This window comes from Musa acuminata, chromosome BXJ3-9, assembly GCF_036884655.1.
Source record: "Musa acuminata AAA Group cultivar baxijiao chromosome BXJ3-9, Cavendish_Baxijiao_AAA, whole genome shotgun sequence".
Taxonomy (NCBI): domain Eukaryota; kingdom Viridiplantae; phylum Streptophyta; class Magnoliopsida; order Zingiberales; family Musaceae; genus Musa; species Musa acuminata.
In genome coordinates this window covers 24,992,107-25,004,831 of record NC_088357.1, presented here as the reverse complement: position 1 = coordinate 25,004,831, position 12,725 = coordinate 24,992,107, and positions in this window count along the sequence as shown.

Here is a 12,725-nt window from a genome sequence, read left to right as displayed (position 1 = left end):
GATGGATGCAGCTGGTCTCATAGCTGCTCGTGTAGGGACACTAGGGATACAGTACAGGTGCTCATTGGAGAATGAGTTCACTGATTGATCCGCTTACGGAATGCTGGATGGTTGATGATGCCTTATTGTCAGACAACGATTCCGTAGTCCTAGTGGTGTATCTGGTTCTTAGACTTGAGACACCAAGGATGTCCTGTATGAGTGCTCCACTCTTTGATACCAGACTTATAGGTTTGGCTGTTCCCAGATCTAGTACAGCTGGTCATTGGGAGTGGTAGTCGACCTTACGAGGGCTATTGAGTGTCGATAGAGGATCATCCACTCTCGGTATCATGAGAGGAATATCCCATGTGTTCTTGCTCAGACAAATCCCTGGCCAGGGTCATTCGGGTTGAGAGAGAAAGAGTTCTCCGGGAGAATCCGATTAGAGCGAGACTCAAGTAGAAACCGTATGAGTCTGACAGCACCATGCTCGATATACGGTCTCTGGGATATTAGATGGATGAGGGACTATAGGTACATGGTAACTGAGGACAGACAGGTCCAATGGATTGGATTCCCCTGTATCGTCTGGGGACTACGGCGTAGTGGCCTAGTACTTCCGCAGTCGATGAGTCGAGTGAATTATTACAGAGATAATAATTCACTTAGTTAGAAGGAGTTCTGACAGGTATGACTCACGGCCAGCTCGATATTGGGCCTAGAGGGTCACACACATATGGTAGGCATTGCGATGAGTAGAGGTTCGGATATGAGATATCCGACGGAGCCCTTGTCTTATTGGATGCAGATCCAATACCCACTAGGGAAAGGACCCATTAGGGTTTTGACACGGGATCTCTATAAATAGGAGGGATTCACAGCCTCATAGGCTAGAGTCTTTGCTTGCCCTTCCTATTCTCCTCTCCCTCTCCACCTCAAAGTAGGCCTGGAGTTTTGAGGAGCGTCGTCGCAACCCTGCTGTGTGGATCACCGCTAGAGAGGAGGACGCTTGACCTCCTTCACCCTCTCCTGAGGATCTGCAAGGAAACAAGGATATACGATCTCCCTAGGTAACAAAATCTCTATACGCAGTTTTGTGTTTTGCGGATTTTGCGCACCAATCTTCGCACGACGACGAACATCTTTTTGGGAATAGGGGATTTTTGTTTTCTTGTTCTTCCGCTGCGCATATGATGTCGCCCCCTATGATTTCCCAACAGTGGTATCAGAGCCAGGTTGTTCGTGCGAATGATTGGTTTTTTGAACTGCGTGTGTTGTGTTTAGGAAGAATATTGACGTCAAAATCGTTGACGCAAAAGCAAGGAAGGGCAGCAACAGTTGCTGCCCTCGATCTGCATGCCTGCAGCCAGCCGCAGCCGCAGCCAGGCAGCACAGCGCCGGCGCATGCGCAAGCACTGTGCCTGCAGCAGCCGGCCGGCGGTCTGCTTGCACAGGCTTGCGGCCGGCGGGGCTGGGAGCCCGCTCGGTAGAAGCGCCTGCGGCCACTGAGCCCGCGGGCAGAGGCGCCGCGGGGCAGCAGCGCGGGCTGAGGCACCGCAGGGCAGCGGCGCTTGTGGCCGCTGCTCCCACGGGCAAAAACCCCGTAGGGGCGGCCGCCAGCGAGACAGCACCACCTGCGGGCGCTGACTCGCGGGCAGATCCGCCCGCGAAGGCGGCGGCGCCCGCGGGGGCGCCCACCTGCAGCGGCAGCGACCCCAGCGGGCGTACCACCTGCAGGCGAGGGCAGTGCCCTCGCCCTCGCCGCACAGGCCGCCGCCAGCAGGGTGGCGGCGGCGGCGGCGCAGCAGCGAAAAGGGGAAAGGGTATTAGGGTTTTCTGCGCAAAAGACAGTTTTGCCCCTCGGAATTTGAGAAATTCTAGTTTCTGTCTTTTGTCCAAATTACAAAAATATCCTTAGGAATTGAGAAATTCCCTATATATCCCTGATTTCAGAAAATATTAATTAATTAAAAGGTTTAGTTGATTATTATTTTTATTATCTAGTAGTCCTACATAATGACGATTATTTATACATGTGATGTATGATGAGTGGACGGATGATCATGGACCGTGTGATGTGTGTACTTGTGATTATTATTATTGAGGTCTGCGAACCTCCATTATATTTCTCGTTTATTGTCGGGCCTGCGTGCCTATGATTAAGTTGTAATCACATGAGGAGGCGCAGCGGGAGCGTGGAAGGCATAGCGGGACCCACGAGACGGACGATCGTGATGCATGAAGATGCATCAAGATGTCGACGGAACCAACGAGGACGAGATGGACGATCACAAGGCATGGAGATGCACCGTTGCACACATAGATCTTGATGTGAGTGATTAGGCCTACTGGCTCGGGCCTAATCATATTAGGTTGTGGTCCATGATCATCTGGTGTGATTACTTATACACATACTAGATATGTATATATATTTGCATGCGATGTAGATATATATTAAATATGTACATGTGTGACATGTCATAATAGGAGACCAAATCATAGAAACATCTCTCGATAATATTAAGTCGGTAAACGTGAGGCAATTAGATTGACCCACGTGGCCTTCCATCGTTGTGAGTAGGAACCGAATCCCGGTGTAGGTTGAGTTGGTCGAGTCCCTCGAGACTCACCTATATCGCGATTCGCTATCTTGCTTACGACATAGAGATGTCACCGGTGACCTGAGGGCATGATATGCTTGGTCGAGTCCCTCGAGGGTATATCATCAAATCAGACTCATCTTGTAACGAAGGTGTTGACTTAACCGAGCATCATGGTTGGTCGAGTCCCTCGAGGCCATGGTGATTCGGAGGCCGAACAGGACGGGAATCACAAGGAGTTGTGATCGGCAAGAGTTGTCTACCTTTTAGGCTTAGTGTGATTGGTCGAGTCCCTCGAGGTTACACTAAGACGCTGATTGGATCCTGATCCCTACTAGAAGTCTGCCGGAGACTTCCGTTTCACGTGCTGAGGGTGTCGCGTGACTCGTTAGTAAAATAGTGGGAGCATATTAAGATAGAAGTCCATATCTTGATAGTTTATTTCTTGCAAAATCTGCATGTTATTCATTTTTGCTACATCTTTATTTTCAGAAAATGTCGCTTTCAAATCCCTTACGTGGCATACTTGATCTCAACCGCCTCACTGGTCCAAATTATACGGATTGGCTCCGTAACTTGAGAATTGTTCTCACAGCGGAGAAAATCGTGTACGTCCTTGATACAGTGATGCCTACGCCCGAAGAAGGGGCAAGCGAGGATGAGATCGCTCGCTACGTGAAGTACATTGATGACTCCACTCTTGCTCAGTGCTATATGTTGGGCTCTATGACTCCAGAGTTACAGAGACAACATGAAAAGATGGATGCCAGATCCATTCTCCTACATGTCCGTAAATTGTTTGAGGAACAGGGAAGGACTCAACGATATGAGATATCCAAGAGCCTTTTCCGCGCTAGGATGACTGAGGGGACACCGGTTCAGAACCATGTCCTAAAGATGATTGAGTGGATAGAGAAACTCACAGGTCTAGGAATGGTCCTAGAGGATAACTTGTGTGTGGACATTGTGCTTCAGTCCCTACCAGATTCCTTTTCACAGTTCATAATGAACTTTAATATGAACAAGCTTGAGGTGACTCTCCCAGAGCTCCTCAATATGTTGAGGGAGGCAGAGAGTACTATTAAGAAAGAGAAGTCAGTTCTCTACACTGGTGAGACAAGAAAGAAAAGGAAAGCAGAAAGGTCCCTTAAGAAGGGAAAGGGCAAGGGCAAACAAGGTAAAGCAAAGGTTGCTAAGAAAGACCCAACAAAGGACAAAGGCCAGTGCTTCCACTGTGGTAAAGATGGGCACTGGAAGAGAAACTGCAAAGAGTACCTTGCAGAAAGGGCGAAACAAAAGCTTGATGAAGCTTCAGGTACATTCATGATCAGTCTCCATTTGTCAGACTCTTATGATAACACATGGGTATTAGATACCGGTAGTGCTTATCATATATGTAATTCGTTGCAGGTTCTGGCAAGGCCTAGGAGACTAGAGAGAGGCGAGATGGACCTCAAGATGGGTAATGGAGCAAAAGTTGCTGTATTAGCTGTTGGCGAGGTCGCCCTACATCTGCCTAGTGGAGCTTTTATTGCATTAGATGCATGTTATTTTGTTCCTTCTATTATCAAAAACATTATCTCCATTTCATGTTTAACAGTTAGTGGATATAAATTTGTTTTTGAGAACAATGGTTGTTCGATATTATTAGATGATAAGATCATCACGAAAGGAACATTGCATAATGGTTTATTTATGTTAGACACCACTCCACATATCATGAATATAAATATGTCCAAAAGGAAACGAGATGAGTTGAACAGTGCATACCTGTGGCATTGTAGGCTAGGTCACATCCATGAAAGAAGGATTCAAAAGTTTCTAAATGATGGATATCTAGATCCATTCGACTATGTGTCATATGCAACTTGTGAGCCTTGCATTCGTGGAAAACTGACCAACTCTCCATTTAGTGGAACTGGAGAGAGAGCCACTGAGTTGTTGGAACTCATACATAGTGATGTATGTGGACCCATGTCAACTCATGCCATTGGAGGTTACTCCTACTTCATTACATTTACTGATGATTTCTCAAGGTATGGATATGTGTACTTAATGAAGTACAAGTCCGAGGCCTTTGAGAAATTCAGAGAGTATAAGAATGAGGTGGAGAACCAGACTGGAAAGAGTATCAAAACTCTTCGATCAGATCGAGGAGGTGAGTACTTAAGTACAGAGTTTACTCACTTCCTCAAGGACCATGGGATATTATCCCAATGGACACCTCCTTATACACCTCAGCTCAATGGTGTCTCTGAAAGGAGAAATCGTACATTATTAGATATGGTACGGTCCATGATGAGTTTCGCTGACCTACCCATCTCATTCTGGGGATATGCCCTAGAAACCGCAGCTTACCTTCTGAACAGAGTTCCAACTAAGTCGGTGGTGTCTACACCATATGAGATATGGAAAGGGAAGAAGCCTGATCTTAAAGTAGTTAAGATTTGGGGCTGCTCTGCCCATGTTAAAAGACACAACCCCGATAAGTTAGAATCAAGGACAGGGCGATGTAAATTTGTGGGATACCCCAAGGAAACTTGTGGGTATTACTTCTATCATCTCGAGGACCAAAAGGTCTTTGTAGCTAAGAGAGCAGTGTTCCTTGAGAAGGAACACATTCTTGACGGAGACAGTGGGAGAATGATAGAATTGAGCGAGGTTGGAGAACCAAGCTCAAGCACCACTCTACAGCCCAAGTCTGTTCAGGTATCTAATACACAAGTTTCAACTTTACGCAGGTCTGATAGAGTATCCCATCCTCCTGAGAGATATGTGGGACATATTAGAGCAGAGGATGTAGAGGATATTGATCCTCAGACCTACGAGGAGGCTATTATGAGTATAGACTCCGGGAAGTGGAAAGAAGCCATGAATTCTGAGATGGATTCTATGTACTCAAATAAGGTTTGGAACCTAGTTGATGCACCCGAAGGTATTGTACCCATCGGTTGCAAGTGGATCTTTAAGAAAAAGATCGGAGTAGATGGAAAGGTAGAGACCTATAAAGCAAGGCTAGTGGCTAAGGGGTATCGTCAAAGGCAAGGTGTTGACTACGACGAAACTTTCTCACCCGTAGCAATGCTAAAATCCATCAGAATTCTATTGGCTATTGCAGCACACTATGATTATGAGATCTGGCAGATGGATGTGAAAACCGCATTCCTCAACGGGAACCTGGAGGAGGAGGTGTATATGATGCAACCTGAGGGATTCGTGTCCAAGAACTGCCCAGATAAGGTGTGTAGGTTGCTTAGATCCATTTATGGACTAAAGCAAGCTTCCCGAAGTTGGAACATAAGATTTGATGAGGCAATCAGATCTTATGACTTCGTTAAGAACGAAGATGAGCCTTGTGTATACAGAAAGGTAAGTGGGAGCGCTATTAGCTTTTTGGTGTTATATGTGGATGACATCCTCATCATTGGGAATGACATAGGAATGCTATCCACAATAAAGGCTTGGTTATCTAGACACTTCTCCATGAAGGACTTAGGAGAAGCATCTTATATCTTGGGGATTAGAATCTATAGAGATAGATCCAAAAGGATGCTTGGCTTGTCCCAGTCCAGGTACATAGAAACTATTGTCAAAAGGTTTGGCATGGAAAATTCCAAAAGAGGTCTCATACCGATGAGACATAGGATATCGCTTTCTACGAGTATGTCCCCAAAGACTCCAGAAGAAAGGGCGAACATGGATATGATACCTTATGCCTCAGCAATAGGGTCTATCATGTATGCCATGCTATGTACTAGGCCTGATATAGCGCATGCTCTGAGTGTCACGAGCAGGTATCAGGCGGATCCAGGCTTGGAGCACTAGAAAGCAGTAAAGTGTATCCTTAAGTACTTGAGAAGGACTAAGGATCTTTTACTAGTATATGGAGGTAATAGCCTTAAGGTTGAAGGCTACACTGACTCAAGTTTTCAGTCTGATGTCGATGATAGCAAGTCGAATTCAGGGTATGTGTACACCTTGAATGGAGGAGCAGTGTGCTGGAAGAGTTCCAAGCAAGATACCACTGCTGACTCGACCACAGAGGCGGAGTACATTGCTGCATCAGATGCAGCAAAGGAGGGAGTCTGGTTGAAGAAGTTCATCACAGATTTGGGAGTCGTGCCGGATAGTGAGGAGCCGATTTCCCTATATTGCGACAACAACGGGGCAATTGCTCAAGCGAAGGAACCTAGGTCTCATCAGAAATCTAAGCATGTTCTGAGGAGGTTCCACCTTATCAGAGAGATCGTGACCCGAGGAGATGTAGCAGTGGAAAGAGTTCCATCCGAAGATAACATTGCAGATCCACTAACAAAGCCATTGTCTCAGATTGTCTTTGAGCGTCACAGGGGTCTGATGGGGATCAGACACATAGGTGATTGGCTTTAGGTCAAGTGGGAGATTGCTAGTCATAAGTGCCCAGCAAGCCAATCACGTGAGTGATGGCACGTGTGACTTGATACAGAATCTTTTTGCTTATTATATTTTTGGCGTATATCACTTTATAACTATTGCATAAATGCATATGTATTGTGATGTCCTTGGATTTGTGCAATGGGAATCGGATCGTGATGAGATCACGATAATGAGATCGATTCACCTTTAAACACATATCCTAAATAATCCCGGTCATAGGTTACTCGAGAGGGACATCGTGATAACCGGATAGACTGGTGTGCTGTATACCCGTCCATATGATGGATGCAGCTGGTCTCATAGCTGCTCGTGTAGGGACACTAGGGATACAGTACAGGTGCTCATTGGAGAATGAGTTCACTGATTGATCCGCTTACGGAATGCTGGATGGTTGATGATGCCTTATTGTCAGACAACGATTCCGTAGTCCTAGTGGTGTATCTGGTTCTTAGACTTGAGACACCAAGGATGTCCTGTATGAGTGCTCCACTCTTTGATACCAGACTTATAGGTTTGGCTGTTCCCAGATCTAGTACAGCTGGTCATTGGGAGTGGTAGTCGACCTTACGAGGGCTATTGAGTGTCGATAGAGGATCATCCACTCTCGGTATCATGAGAGGAATATCCCATGTGTTCTTGCTCAGACAAATCCCTGGCTAGGGTCATTCGGGTTGAGAGAGAAAGAGTTCTCCGGGAGAATCCGATTAGAGCGAGACTCAAGTAGAAACCGTATGGGTCTGACAGCACCATGCTCGATATACGGTCTCTGGGATATTAGATGGATGAGGGACTATAGGTACATGGTAACTGAGGACAGACAGGTCCAATGGATTGGATTCCCCTGTATCGTCTGGGGACTACGGCGTAGTGGCCTAGTACTTCCGCAGTCGATGAGTCGAGTGAATTATTACAGAGATAATAATTCACTTAGTTAGAAGGAGTTCTGACAGGTATGACTCACGGCCAGCTCGATATTGGGCCTAGAGGGTCACACACATATGGTAGGCATTGCGATGAGTAGAGGTTCGGATATGAGATATCCGACGGAGCCCTTGTCTTATTGGATGCAGATCCAATACCCACTAGGGAAAGGACCCATTAGGGTTTTGACACGGGATCTCTATAAATAGGAGGGATTCACAGCCTCATAGGCTAGAGTCTTTGCTTGCCCTTCCTATTCTCCTCTCCCTCTCCACCTCAGAGTAGGCCTGGAGTTTTGAGGAGCGTCGTCGCAACCCTGCTGTGTGGATCACCGCTAGAGAGGAGGACGCTTGACCTCCTTCACCCTCTCCTGAGGATCTGCAAGGAAACAGGGATATACGATCTCCCTAGGTAACAAAATCTCTATACGCAGTTTTGTGTTTTGCGGATTTTGCGCACCAATCTTCGCACGACGACGAACATCTTTTTGGGAATAGGGGATTTTTGTTTTCTTGTTCTTCCGCTGCGCATATGATGTCGCCCCCTATGATTTCCCAACAGTTGGGGCCTATAAATACCCCACCCATTCAGCACTGAAAGGGCATGAACTTACACCGAAATCTTGATCTTTTTCTGTGATTCTTAGAGCTCAAAATTGTTGTAAAGGCCAAAAGTTCTTCTCCCTCTTTTCTTCCAAGTTTTGAGTTGTAAAGAGAGGAGAGAAAATTCTGTAAGGATTGTCTCCTAAGCCCGTCAAAAGGAGTGAAACTGTAAAAGAGTGGTTGGCCTTCGCCTATTGAAGGAAGGCCTCTAGTTGACGTCGGTGACCTCGTCGGTGGAGGAAGCCAAAAGTGGAGTAGGTCAAGATTGACCGAACCACTCTAAATCTCAGTTTGCATTTACTTTGAGCATCTTATCTTTACTGCAAACCTCCTCAATAGCTTACTGTCTTATGTGTTTTTACGAACGTGTTTCAAAGTTCAGTGCTTTTCGAATCGGGGTTTAAGACGTAAATCAGTTTTATCGTACGAACGTCGTATTTCAGTTTGCGCTTATGTTCTGATTTCCATTATAACTGCAAACTGCCTTTATATCTTTGCTTTAACTGCATCTCGCCTTATCTCAAGTTAAAGTGGTTTACGAATCAGCTTTTATACCGAAATCGCTTTTATCGTACAAACATCGTATTTCAGTTTGCACTTATATTCTGATTTCTATCATAACTGCAAACTGCGTTCATATCTTTGCTGCATCTCTCCTAGTCAAAAGTTGAAGTGATTTTCGAATCGGCTTTCTTACCAAAATCACTTCTATCGAACGAACGTAGTTTTAGTTGTTAATCGCAGAAGGTTTTCCGCTGCACTAATTCACCCCCCCCCTCTTAGTGCTCTTGATCCTAACAATTGGTATCAGAGCCCGGTATTTCTCATTTTGGATTTACACCCGAGAGAAATGGCTCTTCATGGCTTTCAAGAGGGCTTATCGGTTTTTCATCCACCGTTGTTTAACGGATTGGACTATGCTTATTGGAAAACTCGAATGAGAGTTTTCTTGATTTCTATGAATTTGGATTTATGGAATATCGTTGAAAACGGTTTTCAACTTCCCTCTAAACCGATGAACGAATGGTTGGATTTGGAGAAGAAGTATTTTTCTTTAAACGCAAAGGCTATGAATGCCTTATTTTACGCTTTGGACAAAAATGAGTTCAATCGGATTTCTACATGCGAAATGGCTTTTGACATTTTGCGAACACTTGAAATCACGCACGAGGGAACTAGTAGAGTCAAAGACTCGAAAGTTAATATTTTATTGCATGATTTTGAGCATTTTCGAATGCAACCAAGCGAGACTATAAGCAACATGTACACCCGTTTCACAGATGTCGTCAATAGTTTAAGAGCTCTTGGAAAATATTTTTTGGATTTTAATCTCGTAAATAAGATTTTGCGTTCTCTTTCTAAGAAGTGGGATTCAAAAGTAACTACAATACAAGAAGCTAAAAACCTAAACAACTTACCACTTGAAGAACTAATTGGTTCGTTGATAACATATGAAATGGTGCACAATGCACATGATGAACATGATGAATAAAATTACCTTCCAAAGAACAGGAAGGATTTGGAACTCCGGACAAATGAATACCACTTGAGCGATGACTCAAGTGATGAGGACAATGATGAACTTGAACTTCGAACACTAAATCTTAATAAGTTTATTAAACAAAAATCTAAAATAAACAATAAACTTGAACGAAGGAAGAGGCCAAAGAAGAAGAATATAAAGTGGGATGAATCGAGCTCCTCCGAAGACGAGGAGAAAATCAAGAAAGGCGAGGTGGCAAACTACGCCTTAACGACATTCAATGATGAGGTAATCAAAACCCCCTTAATTTATTTTGAAATTACATGATGCTCTTCATAATGCATTTTCTTTTTTAGTATAGAATTAATTTTCCTAAAAATTACATGTTAAAAAAAAATAAATTATGATGAAAATGCAAAATTTATGATCATGCTAGTAGTTCTGAAAATAATCATGAAAAATATATATTTTATGATAAACAAACAAAATGATTTTGATTGAAAATATGAAATCATGCTTGATGATATAATGATGTTTTGATACCATGATTTTATTCTATGCATGAGATTTTAAAAATCATGTTTATTGGTTTTATAATTATGGATGATGAATCTTGCGATTTTCGATTTTCACGGTAATGAAAGTGCCTTATTGATCTTTGTCATAATAAAACTTGCACTTTCGATTTTAAAACATTCTACATGTTTGGCATAGATGAAATAAAATCATATGAATTAAAACAACTAAAAAGAGAAAAGTATTTTTCTTGAAAATTTATTTTTCTCTACCTTATTGACTTTTTTACTAAGAGATTAATAAAATTATCTATGCCATTTTGAATCTCTTGAAAGTAATGTTGAGATTTTGATGATTTGAATTTAATGGGTTTTATCGAAATCATGATCTTAATTTCCCATGATTTATAACTTGAAATCATTTATGAATCAAGATCACCTACTTTGTGTTCTTATTGAAATTTATTGAAATGAATCGTGATTTCTTGGAATTATAACTTGAGAATTCTTTTTATAAATCAAAATAACTTACTATGATTCTTTCTTTTTGCTATTTGAGTTATCTAAAAAGAATCATAATATGTCTCTTAAATTGTCTACATGATTCGTAAATCTCATTACCAATTCTTCTTGATATTCCTTATGTGATGATATGAATACATGAAATATTCATTAATTTATTTTGATGTATATAAATGAAAAGTTATGATCATGCATGGTAGGATATAATTTGACAAAATTGATACCATCATAATATGAAGCATTTATGATTTGCAATGATGCATGCAATACTTGAGCTTTTTAATTATGATGTGATGTATTGCATATGATGTAAATCATGATTTAAAATGGTATGAGTTTTTACTAAAATGATGTATTATAAATGTTGATTTAATGTCATGAATACTCTAAATGATGAATGTTTGGTATTATGATCAAAATGTTGATAAATAGTTAAAAATTTAAGTATCATGTATAATATGCTCATAATATTGATTGATTTATTCAGTATCATGCATGAATGAAATATAAGGTTTTTGAAATTGTGCATGTTCGAATTTGAAAATATAATGATGCACAAATAAGATTGAAACCTACCTTTGTCATGATTTAGAAATTAATGTAAAGGGTCTTCCCTTCTTTTTGCCAATGACAAAGGGGGAGAAAGAGTTGCTAATGTGCATATCTCAAAGAGAAAATTACTAGCTTGCGTGTCTTAAAATGTTGAAAATTTTTTGCTAGCTTGTATATTGTAAACTTGCTATCGTACGACCATGATGATAAGCATGTCTTATCTTCATGATTGTATTTGAAAATCAATAGCACAGCCTTGTCCGAATGCATGAAAGTGTTAATTTCATTTACAGATTCTCTTAACAATTGGATTTTCGAATTATCCTCTTCCAGACTTAATAAGCATATGTCATATCAAGTTTAATTCACATCATTGATTTTTGACATATGGAATCAACTAGCAAATACATCTCTCATACACTTATTATGTGAACAATATTTTGTTTTGAGAAATGGATTTGATGAAATGATTTCTGCTTATAAATTCCTTCTTGAAAAAGGAAGTCATTTTTACGTACAAAGATTTGATTCACATACATATCTTGATACTTGTAAAAATGAAACGTGCTTTGATATCTTATCAATTTTAACTTCATTCGAGTAAACTTACAAATAGCATGTATCACAAATAGTCTTCCTCCTTCATGCAAAAAGATAATAACAGATAAAAAGGAAGAAGTTTTTAAAGCTATCTCCATGTCATGTTTTCTTTGAGATGTTTGTATAATTGATATCCTATCACTCACTATTGGAAAATGATATGAACCTAGTTATGACATGAATAATTACAAGCACTTATGCTTAAAATTTGCTTATATCGTTCTCCTTTTTGTTGATGACAAAGGGGGATAAATATATGAATTGATGCTATAAACACTGATGCTATGATTATACCATGTTTGCATCACTAAGAGATATATGAATAGATGCTATGATTAATTTGCATTATGCCTTGTTTGTATCGTGTCAAGATATCAAACAAAAAACTTGCATCGTAATTCTACGCGTTGATATCTTACGAAATGCTACAATTGATAAACACTTGAAATGTTTGCGTTATGATATCAAAAGCTTACATCGTAATTTTACATGTTGGTATTTGATAATAGCAAACTTGCATGATGATAAAACT